Consider the following 11855-nt stretch of genomic DNA (forward strand, 5'->3'; position numbering starts at 1 on the left):
ATGCAGAGATTGTAGGTAATGTTCAGTTTGGCCAGGGAGGCCTGGGGCTTGGCTTAGGCAAACCGGTATGGAATACAGCAGGTCTCAATAAAAGAAAGCTGGTCGTGGAACAGATACGTAGACAGGAGGAGATATTAAGGGGTGCAAAGGTAGTGGCCCAGGCTAAACAGGGACAGTGGTTGAATTGGGAAAGTGTAGAGAAGAGGAAGCTTAGTTGGAGGGACCTGTGGAGTATGGAGGAGAATCGTATTAGGTTCCTGGTAGGGGCTACATACGATGTGTTACCAACCCCCCAGAACCTAAAACTGTGGGTAAATGGGGACCCATCATGCCCATTGTGTTCAGGTACCACAAGCTTAAAGCATATTTTGTCAGGCTGTAAAGTTAGCTTGTCACAAGGCCAATATACATGGTGACATAACCAGGTGTTGAAATGTTTAGCTGCAGGCATCGAAGGGAAACGAAGACAGGTGAATTCAGAAGGTGTTAAGGATAGGAGTTTAGCAATTCAGTTTGACCGTGAGGGAGAGAAATACAGAAGGGATAAGTTAGTAAGGAGGCAAGGGTGTGGCCGCCTAGAAGGTGCTTGTGATTGGGAAATGCAAGTAGATTTAGGGGGAAAACTTGTTGTTCCCCAGGAAATAGTTTGTACCAAGCAGAGGCCTGACATAGTGTTGTGGTCAGTGAGTCAACGGATAGTTTATTTCATTGAGCTGACAGTTCCTTGGGAAGACTCAGTGGAAGCAGCCTATGAAAGAAAAAAACTTACATATGCAGACTTAGGAGCAGAAGCTGAGCAGCGAGGATGGAAAACTAGGATTTGTCCAGTGGAAATGGGGTGTAGGGGATTCATAGCAAGATCAGCTGTCTCACTCCTGGGGTAACTTGGAGTGCGTAGACAGAGTTTGAGGAAGACAGTGAAGGAAATGTCAGATGAAGCAGCCAGAGCCAGCCAGTTTATCTATAAGAGAAGAAATAATGTCAGTTGGGGGCCAGCAGGGGGAACTACTAAAGCAGGGTACATAACTCCTTGAGATCAGGTGGAGAGATCCACTTCCTCTCAGGAGGAAATCCAGGAAGAGGAAGGTTATTTAAGTGTGGGAGTGGCCTATTTGAATCCCTTTTGTTTGAGACCATGCTGCAAGGTGAGTGTGTTTGGTGATCCTGTAAGTTTATGTATCTCCTTTAACCTTAGCTTATATTGTAGTTATGCTATGTAGCATGTGAAATAGAGTTTGGTGAATGTGTTAGGAAAGGTAGTATCAGCACTACTTCTACCTGGAGCTTGCATGTATGGAGCCTGGGTTTGGTTGAAGGTGGCAGTGCTGTTTGGGCTGAGAAAGCCATGTGTAAATAAGGAGGAAATCCAGGAAGAGGAAGGTTATTTAAGTGTGGGAGTGGCGTATTTGAATCCCTTTTGTTTGAGACCATGCTTCAAGGTGAGTGTGTTTGCTGATCCTGTGAGTTTAAACTATCTCCTTTAACTTTAACTTATATTGTAGTTATGCTATGTTGCGTGTGAAATACAGTATGGTGAACGCTAGGAAAGGTAGTATCAGCACCGCCTCTACCTGGAGCTCGCATGTACGGAGCCTGGGTTTGTTGAAGGTGGCAGTGTTGTTTGGGCTGAGAAAGCCATGCATAAGTAGGGTAAAGGAGGTTATTGGGTTGGTGCAGGGAGCAGTGAGACCTGGCATTGGGGGAGTGTCTCTGGGACACCAGAGATCACTGTCTAGCCTCCTGGAGGTGTCGTGGGACCAACTAGACGAAACACTGGTGAAAGGAGGTCCCCACCCGATGACCCCAAAGACATGTTAGTTATCACTGCTCACTGGTCTGTATAGTTAAGCCTTGCCATAATAGGGGGGGTTATTCACTGAGTGCTGATCCTTTTCTAGAGCACAAACTTCTTGTGTTTATTTGAATGTGACACTAAAAACTCAAAAGTGCACGTCACATAAAATTTCTCCAAACATGGTTTCTGTCATTTTAGGTAGTCCTTCACGCTGATGTATGCTCAAGTGTTCATATTCTCCGATAAGTTTGGTTTTAATAATTTATTTGATGCAATAAACATAGTCTGACCACTCAGGCTTTTATTTTGGTACTTCCGGCAACCGGCAGTGTGCATTTGCACATGTGATGGAAAATTATGGTATTTGACCTTTTTAACCTATAGTGTGTTTTGCATGTGTTGTATAAGGTTACTTGTTTTGATGAAACTGAACTTCTTACCTAATGATATGTGTTGCTCATTTAACCCCTACTGTGATAGCAGTGTTAGATACAGCAGAGGCCTAATGGAAGTAGGTTAAAGGTTACGAGCCACGGAGGCTCCCACACCAAGTGTCCTTGTGAGCCTCAAGAGATGTTGTGTCTTAGGGATGCTTACTGCAGAAACCACCTGAGTGCCATATATTTTGACTATTGACATGCATGTGTTTTGGGAACTATAAAGATAGCATGACTGAAGAACATCGAGCCACTCACTCACTGACTCCATTCATGAATGCTTATTAAAACTCAAGAAAGACAGCCGACGTGTGAAGACTTTTTCTTTAAACTGCTCATTAAATAGTTGTTTTGCCACCACAAAATTGGCGACCACAAAGGGACCTCATCTGTGAGCGGATTCTGGAATTCTGGACTGAAGGTGTGAAGACTGTGTGCACAGCAAGAGCCGAGGCTCTTACACCTCAAACTCCCCCACAAAGGAAGGTTGAGAGGAGGGCTCTTACACCTCAAACTCCCCCACAAAGGAAGGTTGAGAGGAGGGCCTGATGTCTGAAAACCGGGATTCCCTTCACCGTTGGGGTCCAGCGAACATGGTGGTTGTCAACACCTCGCTGTCTTTTCTGGTGAGTTTTGAGGACTGCGCAGGAAAAGTCTTTTCCACCTATTGAGATAGGTTGGCAGACGTGCCATGCACTGTTTCTGGGAAGCTGAGTGCAGGAAAAGTGGTGAGCTCGGTTTAGGTCAGGGACCTAAAGTAGTGTAGGTTAGGAACCTAGCACGACACCTGATTATTTCAGCCGTTAAAGGCGGAAGAAAAGGTGGTGAGAAGCTGTCTGTGAGTGAAGTGCTTTTTTTCTCCTTATTTCCTTTTTGCAAGTCGTGCGCGTTTTCGGGTAAAGGTAAAATTTTTCCTTTAAAGTGAAAAGTTTGTGCATTTTTTGAGATTGATTTGTGCTTCCACAAATTTGATTTACTTGTAATACTACTAAGAAAACTGAGAGTTTGATTACAATGGGATCTGGACAGAGCAAAACTTCAAAGGGGAAAATTGAGCCTGATTATGGCGCTCCCAACGTCAGGTTTATGGAGATTAATTATGGGAAGGAGAACGTGGCTCAGTTAGATCTGTGGGTCAATAAGTGCTGTTTCCCGAGAACAGGCAGCCTGAGTGTTAAACAGCTCGAGGCTTTAGAGGTGATGTTGACAGACTTAGAAATAAAGGGTGTAGAAGGTACGTTTGGAGGAAAGGTCAAGTTTCAGGCAGATTGGTCAGCTTTTAGTAGCTGGATGAGGGAAGCCAAGCACAGGCAGTGCCCCAAAAGTTTCCTGGCGCAGTGTTTGAAGCTGGATTCGGACCTCGACTCGGCTCCACCTGTACGGCCCCCACCGTATGTTGAACACCACGAACTGGAGGGAGCAGCTGGCCTCTCTGAATCAGCGCTGCTTACAGAGACATTGTTCTTCGGCAGTTGAGAAGAATGAAAACAGAGTTCCCCGTTCATTTGGACTGGGGAAAAGTGGTGGCGGTTAAGCAGGATGCAGATGAGACTGTCTCTGCTCATCTATACCGCCTGAGACAGGCAGCGATGCAGTATGGTGGACTGACTGAACTTGAGGAAAGTGGAAGGGGGGGCACAAAGACAATGACTGTTGTTTCAAGTGCGGCAAAAAGGAACATTGGGGAAGAAACTGCTGTAAAAGGGGAAACAAGATGGGGCAGATGAGTCAGATTGACTATATGGTGAGAGTACGAGGACGGATGAATCTGGTGACGACACTGGCCTGGAAAACCAACCAACACTTCAGACACGTGAGAACACTGACACTAACACTAACACAAATACAGAAACACACAACACGCACATCATGACTGATGAGCTTGTTTCTGACGCGATTCTGCACCTTGAATCTAAACACAGAGAGCGAGCATAGCAATATGCTGGCTGATTTCTCAGCAGAGGCATACAAACAGATGCCTCGATACACACCGTCAGTTAAAGGTGTTGAACTCTCTTTCTTGGTGGATTCCAGGGCCACAGAATCAGTCGTAAGACGTGATTTTCACCCGAACGCTAAGCCTAAACTGAGTGGGAGATATCAGAAAACAGTTGGGGTTGCAGGAGAAGCGATTATTGAAAAATACACTGCTCCGCTGAATTGTTTTGATTCTGAGACAGGGAAGCCTTTCAAACACTCGTTCTTATATTCTAACAAATGCCCTATCAATCTGATGGAACGAGACCTCGTGTATGTTGGGAACTGTTTTGATGAGTACACTTGAAGGCATTCAGGTGAGGAGAGTGAAGAGAGTGGAAGATATATTTCCCTCCCCCTGTTTTGCTGCAGCTCCCAGAGACACACACACACACACACACACACACACACACACACATGCTGACGTCACATGCCTGCACTGCACAGCACACATGGTCCCTATTTCACACACTGACCGTGATTATGAGGACATCTGGTGTAATACAGGACAGGAAAAGGATAGGTTACAGCTAGATTGGTTGTATTGGAATGACGTTAATTGTGCTGTCTCGGTGAAACTTCCTGATTGATTGCATGAGTTGATTTTGTCACAAAACTCTGATCCACACATCTCACTGGTAAATCCCAACCGCGCAGACCTGGGTCTGTGGGTGCGGGAGCTGAACGCCACTCTGGTAACACTTTACAATAAGGGACACAAAATTAGAGTAGTTACTGAGGAACTAATGAGGAACTAATGAGTAGTTACTGAGGAACTAAGGTACACAAAATTAGAGTAGTTACTGATGACCTAATGAGGAACTAATGAGGAACAAATGAGTAGTTACTGAGGAACTAATGAGGAACTAATGAGTAGTTACTGAGGAACTAAGGTACAAAAAATTAGAGTAGTTACTGATGACCTAATGAGGAACTAATGAGGAACAAATGAGTAGTTACTGAAGAACTAAGGTACATAAAATTAGAGTAGTTACTGAGGAACTAATGAGGAACTAATGATGAACTAACTGTTAGTTAATGGTCAGTTCCTCAGTAACTCATGATCAAATTTCAGAGGAGTAGTTACTGAGGAACTAATGAGGAACTAACTATTAGTTAATGTTCAGTTCTCCAGTAACCCCTGATCAAATTTCAGAGGAGTAGTTACTGAGGAACTAATGAGGAACTAATGAGTAGTTACTGAGGAACTAAGGTACACAAAATTAGAGTAGTTACTGGGGAACTAATGAGGAACGAATGAGGAACTAATGAGAAGGTAATGAGGAACTAATGAGGAACAAATGAGTAGTTACTGAGGAACTAATGAGGAATGAATGATGAACTAACTATTAGTTAATGGTCAGTTCCTCAGAAATTCATGATCAAATTTCAGAGGAGAAGTTACTGAGGAACTAATGAGGAACTAATTATTAGTTAATGGGCTTCTTCAGTAACCCCTGATCAAATTTCAGAGGAGTAGTTACTGAGGAACTAACTATTAGTTAATGGTCAGTTCCTCAGTAACTCATGATGAAATTTCAGAGGAATAGTTACTGAGGAACTAAGGTACACAAAATTAGAGTAGTTACTGAGGAACTAATGATGAACTATCTATTAGTTAATGGTCAGTTTTTCAGTAACTCATGATCAAATTTCATAGAGCAGTTAATCACGACTTAATAATTAGTGAACTAGTTACTTCATCGGTACAGAATCATTACTCAATAACCTGTCCAATAGTTAACCTTTTTATGTCCTAAAGTAAAGTGACACATAATGAGTAGTCTTTCATTACTTCATCATAATCTTTACAATTAGTTCCTTAAAAAAAAATCACAGATAGCAGGATTCTTGAGAAGGGTTTTATTCATTATTTTCAGACCACATACACATTAATATGATCATCCATGTTATTCTGTACAAGGTGCTGACACACCAAACCGACATCAAAGAACTAGCGGCAACGAAAGCCAACTGTTGCGTCGCCTACGTCACCTCACGTCGCCCTGTGTCAGTTGCATTTGAACACACTACAAAGACTACATCCGACAATTGAAACTGTTACTCATTTATTTTGGCACTGCCCCATTGTCAAAAGACTGCGGAGTGATATTTGTAATTTTATTGTGAACAATACTGAAAAAGAATTTGTGTTTGCTGTTTTGGAGGGATGTGTTGTTTGGACTTTTTGACTTTAACAGAAATACGGCAAAACCCAATGAAAGATTTATTATTAATCTCATCTTACTTTTGGCAAGATTTCACATTCACAAATGTAAGTTTACACATAGAAAACCTTCTTTTGTTGCTTTAGTTACATCGATTCCATTAAATTTTCCCTTAATCAAAAGGCAATCAAAACCATTAATATTTGTGATCATTTTATATTTTCCTGTAAACTCTTATCCCCCATGGCATATGTGATATATGACATATATGTGTAATGTTAAAGATCTGCATTCTGTAAACTTCCTGTCTTAAATAAAGTTGTGAAAAAAAAAAAAAGAAGACTACATCCGACGGCCAAGTAGCACGTACGTTCTGCGCCTGCGTGAAAGGAAATAATGCAAAAAGGGAAACCGGAAGTCCGATGAATGCATGAGATCAACAAAGTAGCACGGAGTGTGTATATTCTCAAGGAATTTGAAGTGGAAAAGATTAAGAAAATAAGAAAAAATTATATTTCATTTCCACTTCCACCTAAAGTAAAAGAGGTCAACTTCAAAATTTTAAATGAAATTTACCCAACGAACGAATTTTTAAGATTAAGGTTTAACTTTGAGTTGAATAACTGTGTTTTTTGTGTAAGAGAAATTGAAAGTTTCTTTCATTGTGATTCAGTGCAGTCTTTCTGGAGCGAGATGCAGAGCTGGCTACAGTCCAAGGAAACTGAGTTACTTTTAACAGTGAATACAATTATATTTGGTGTTTTTGGCGAAAATAAGAATGTGGACTTTGTCCTCAACACTTTGGTGTTATTGGGAAAGTACTTCATTCACAAATGCAGATATTTTAAGACCAAACCGTGGTCGACTCATCGGAGGAATGAGTTAAAACTCTTGAGTAAGTCTTGTTAAAGAAAAGAAAGCCCTTAAATTATCTTCTTTACTAGAAACATTTAAGTTAATATGAGATGGCCCCTGTGATTTATTTTTATTTTATTGTTTTTGTTTGTTTGTTTTTTTTATTTCATTTTGCACTATGTTTGTATTATAATTAGGTTCATGATGTAGGCCTATGTTTTGCATTTCATATTGAACTTGCTCAACCCAAGGCAAAAATATGTGGTTTTGTATGTCTGTTCTGTGCCTTGTTTGTTTGTATCTATCTTTCAATAAAAAAAAAAAAGCTAAAAAAAAAAAAAAACAGTAGCGCGGAGTGACAGAGCGATACATCCTGTCAGTCGAGGGGTTTCCTATCTGTGCAGCCGTGCACCGCAGCACCTCCACGGACTATTACATCCAGACGGTCCCAGTGTTTCCTCCGCAGGCTCCACTTCACTCAGCTGCCCTACAAGCCCGCTGCTTCTTCCCACTTTAACCTGAATAACAAACCAGGGCTCGGTGCTCCGGTTGGATCCAAACAGAGAGCTGGGGCTAGCTGGGAAGCTAGCGGAGGCTAACTGGCTGTGCTTCCCTCCGGTCATGCTGCGGCTAACGCTCCGCTAGCCGCTCCCTAGCTTCAGTTTGTTATTCAGGTTAAAGTGGGAAGAAGCAGCAGATCTGTCGGGCAGCTGAGTGAAGTGGAGCCTGAGGAGGAAGCACCGGTTAACCCCGGTTTCACTACAGGCAGATTCACTCGCTACAGGGGCGAGGAAATAAAACCTGAACAGCCAATCAGAGTGATCTCTCTCACCGACAAGCTCCGCCGCCGATTCAGCATGCTCAATCGGCCGAAAATTTGGAATGAATGATGAACTAACTATTAGTTAATGGTCAGTTCTTCATTAAGTCCTGATCAAATTTCAGAGGAATAGTTACAGAGGAACTAATGAGGAACTATTACTTAATCATTACTTACCCTTTTTGTGTACCCTAAAGTAAAGTGAGACATCAGAATGAGTAGGTAATTATTCAGTACTCATTACCTACTCATTTTGATGTCTCACTTTACTTTAGGGTACACAAAAAGAGTAGATAATGATTAAGTAATAGTTAGTTCCTCATTAGTTCCTCAGTAACTACTCCTCTAAAATTTGATCAGGAGTTACTGAAGAACTGACCATTAACTAATAGTTAGTTCCTCATTCATTCCAAATTTGTTTCATAGTAACTACTTTAAATTTTGTGCATCTCAAACAACTGTACTGTGAACAACGGTATGATCAGTATACAGTACTTTACACGCAACCCCCATGATAAATTCTTTAAGCTTAGCCTACCTAAAATGTGACACGCTATCATATTTATTTCTAAGGCAACATCGTACAGAATAACATGGATGGTCATATTAATGTGTATGTGGTCTGAAAATAATGAATAAAACCCTTCTCAAGAATCCTGCTGTCTGTAATTTTTTTTGTTAAGGAACTAATTGTAAAGATGATGATGAAATAATGCAAGACTACTCATTATGTGTCACTTTACTTTAGGACATGAAAAGGTTAACTAATAGACAGGTTATTGAGTAATGATTCTGTACCGATGAAGTAACTAGTTCACTAATTATTAAGTCTTGATTAACTGCTCTATGAAATTTGATCATGAGTTAATGAAGAACTGACCATTAACTAATAGTTAGTTCTTCATTAGTTCCTCAGTAACTATTCCTCTGAAATTTGATCATGAGTTCCTGAGGAACTGACCATTAACTAATAGTTAGTTCCTCCTTAGTTCCTCAGTAACTACTCTAATTTCGTGTACCTTATTGTAAAGTGTTACCCGCCACTCCATGCTGGAAATTTACAACTGATCCTCATATTGATTTTAATGAGGAAATGAGGCTGTACAGAAAGAAACTAAATTGTGCCATTGAGACTTCCCGTTCAATCGTGTTTGCAGACAAGACTGGTTTTGACGCTGACATGTGCATGGTTAAATCCGTTGCAGACATCCCAGAGCTGCAGCAGGTTCCCGCTTATCTCTGAGCCAAAAGTAAACATGATGTTGGTCTGATCAAAAACTGCGAACCTGTGATGATAACACCTAAATCAGACTACAGACCCTGTCGTAATCAATATCCTCTCAGATGTGAAGCAGTTGAAGGCATTAAACCTGTGTTTGATGATCTGTTGAAAGTGGGTGTGATTGTTCCATGTCCAGACTCTCCTGTGAGAACGCCCATATTTCCTGTGCGTAAAATACGACCTGCTGGTGAACCTGCAGAGTGGAGACTTGTGCAAGACCTAAGCTAAATATTTAGTTTCACCAAACACATTGAGGTTTATCATTTAACATTTAGATTAACATTTAACATTTAGATTTAACATTTAACATTTAGATTTAGATTTAGATTTAACATTTAGATTTGACATTTAGATTTAGATTTAACATTTAGGTTTAACATTTAATATTTAGATTTAACTGTGACATTATATTTAACATATTTCAAATATTGCTGTAAATGTGGTAAATAGTGACTTTAAAAAATTAACACAACTTTTTTAAATGTTTGAAGCTAAATGTGGCAAAATGTTGCTGTTAATTTCAGTGTGAGCCACTTTACAAACGGCACCCCATATGCCTTAATCAATATTATGTTACACAAATAAAGAGATTCAGAATTTGAGTAATTTTCCATATTAACAGATGGTATGCAAAATGTCTTTCACTCTTGTTGTCCTTTTGTCAAACTGCTCAATGTGCATTGTTGGACTTGTGTCTGCCCGAGGTATAATTAAGGTACCCATTTAGGATGACATTGTAGCATTTTACAGGCTGGTTTGCCTAAGAAAACACACAGAATTTCTTTGATTAGTTACGTAGCTATGCAGCCAGCTAGCTGTGCAAAGTTAGCTGTGCAGCAACAACCCAACAACAAACAACACACCTTGGCTACCGTATGTCATATAGCCATGCAGAGCTATAGGTAGCCATCTAACAGTTAAAAGTGTTTTGATCCTAACTTGCCTGTGTGAAAACACCATGACCATACATAGAATACATAAATCAGGAAATATATGTATTCTAAAGGTGATGTTTGTTTGTCTTACAGCTGCTGCCCATGCCATGTAACACTTTGTTAACTTGATGATCTGAGTTTCACTGTTTTCCTCTAAGCTGAAAAGTAGTCCTGTGTGAGACTGTTGTCCCAATTCTGCTCTTGCTTGACTTCTGACCATCACCACCCACTCCTGTGGAGTTGTCTATTCCCCCAAATGGCAACCTCTGAGACAGAAAAATTAAGTCAATGCGGTGCCAAAAACTGCAGTTCAGTCAGGAACACTTTTGTCAAAGAAAACTTTATTTCCATTTGCAGTATTATTTTTGTCGGTATGGCTCTGTTCTGGGGCCCCTCTGCCTTTCCTCGGGCCTATGCAAAAGCCTCTTCCACGCACCTACGTGGAAAGTGCACACCTCTCTGCCCTTCTGCATGCCTAAGTGGAAAGCCTAAGGCGGAGAGAGCACACCTCTCCGCCCTTCCATGCGCCTGTGTGGAAAGCCATAAGGCAAAGAGAGCACACCTGTCTGCCCTTCCACGTGCCAATGAGGAAAGCCTGAGGCAGGGAGAGCAGCAGCAAAGACCCCCGGGAGCAGAACAGAGCCAGCATCAATGACAAACAGAATGACATTGATAAGTCAGATACAGCATGAAAAGGAGGAGGTGGAGGTGGGTTGCAAAGCAGCTTGCAGAGGAAGCAGCGACAGTAGGCAGGCCAGAGCAGTTTAAATAGGGCACCCTGGATTTGAAATTGTTGAGGTTTTGTTTTAAATAGGTATCTGATATATATATATATATATATATATATATATATATATACATACATGTGTGTGTGTGTGTATGAGGGGTCAAACGTATCAGCGAACACACACACACTGCATTCACTGCGTACTTGATACGTGTAAATTGTGTATGCAACCATCACCGTGTACTTGCTTCGCATGCACTGCGCGTGCATTCACCGTGTACTTGTTACACATGCAATGCGCGTGCAATGCCTGCACATGCCTAGACGTGTGGTTATTAGACGTGCTTGCGTAGACACGTCATGTAATCACAGGGGTCAAAAGTGTCAGCTGTTGAAGCAACAATGCGTCGTGTTACGGATGTGTGACACGTAGCATTGCTATGCTAACTCTGCTAATCAGACGTGCGTGCGTAGACACGTCATGTATCACAGGGGTCAAAAGTGTCAACTCTTGAAGCAACAATGCGTCGTATTACGGACGTGTGACACGTAGCATCGCTATGCTAACTCTGCTAATCGGACGTGCGTGCGTAGACACGCAGGTGTAGTGTATGTGTAGCGTTTGTAACACGCTGTGCGAGCCAGGAGAAGGAGGGGGAAGCTGGAGAACATACACTGAACAAAAATATAAACGCAACACTTTTGTTTTTGCTCCCATTTTTCATGAGCTGAACTCAAAGATCTAAAACATTTTCTATATACACAAAAGACCATTTCCCTCAAATATTGTTCACAAATCTGTCTAAATCTGTGTTAGTGAGCACTTCTCCTTTGCCGAGATAATCCATCCCACCTCACA

The sequence above is a fragment of the Epinephelus moara genome, chromosome 8, assembly GCF_006386435.1.
Source record: "Epinephelus moara isolate mb chromosome 8, YSFRI_EMoa_1.0, whole genome shotgun sequence".
Lineage (NCBI taxonomy): Eukaryota > Metazoa > Chordata > Actinopteri > Perciformes > Serranidae > Epinephelus > Epinephelus moara.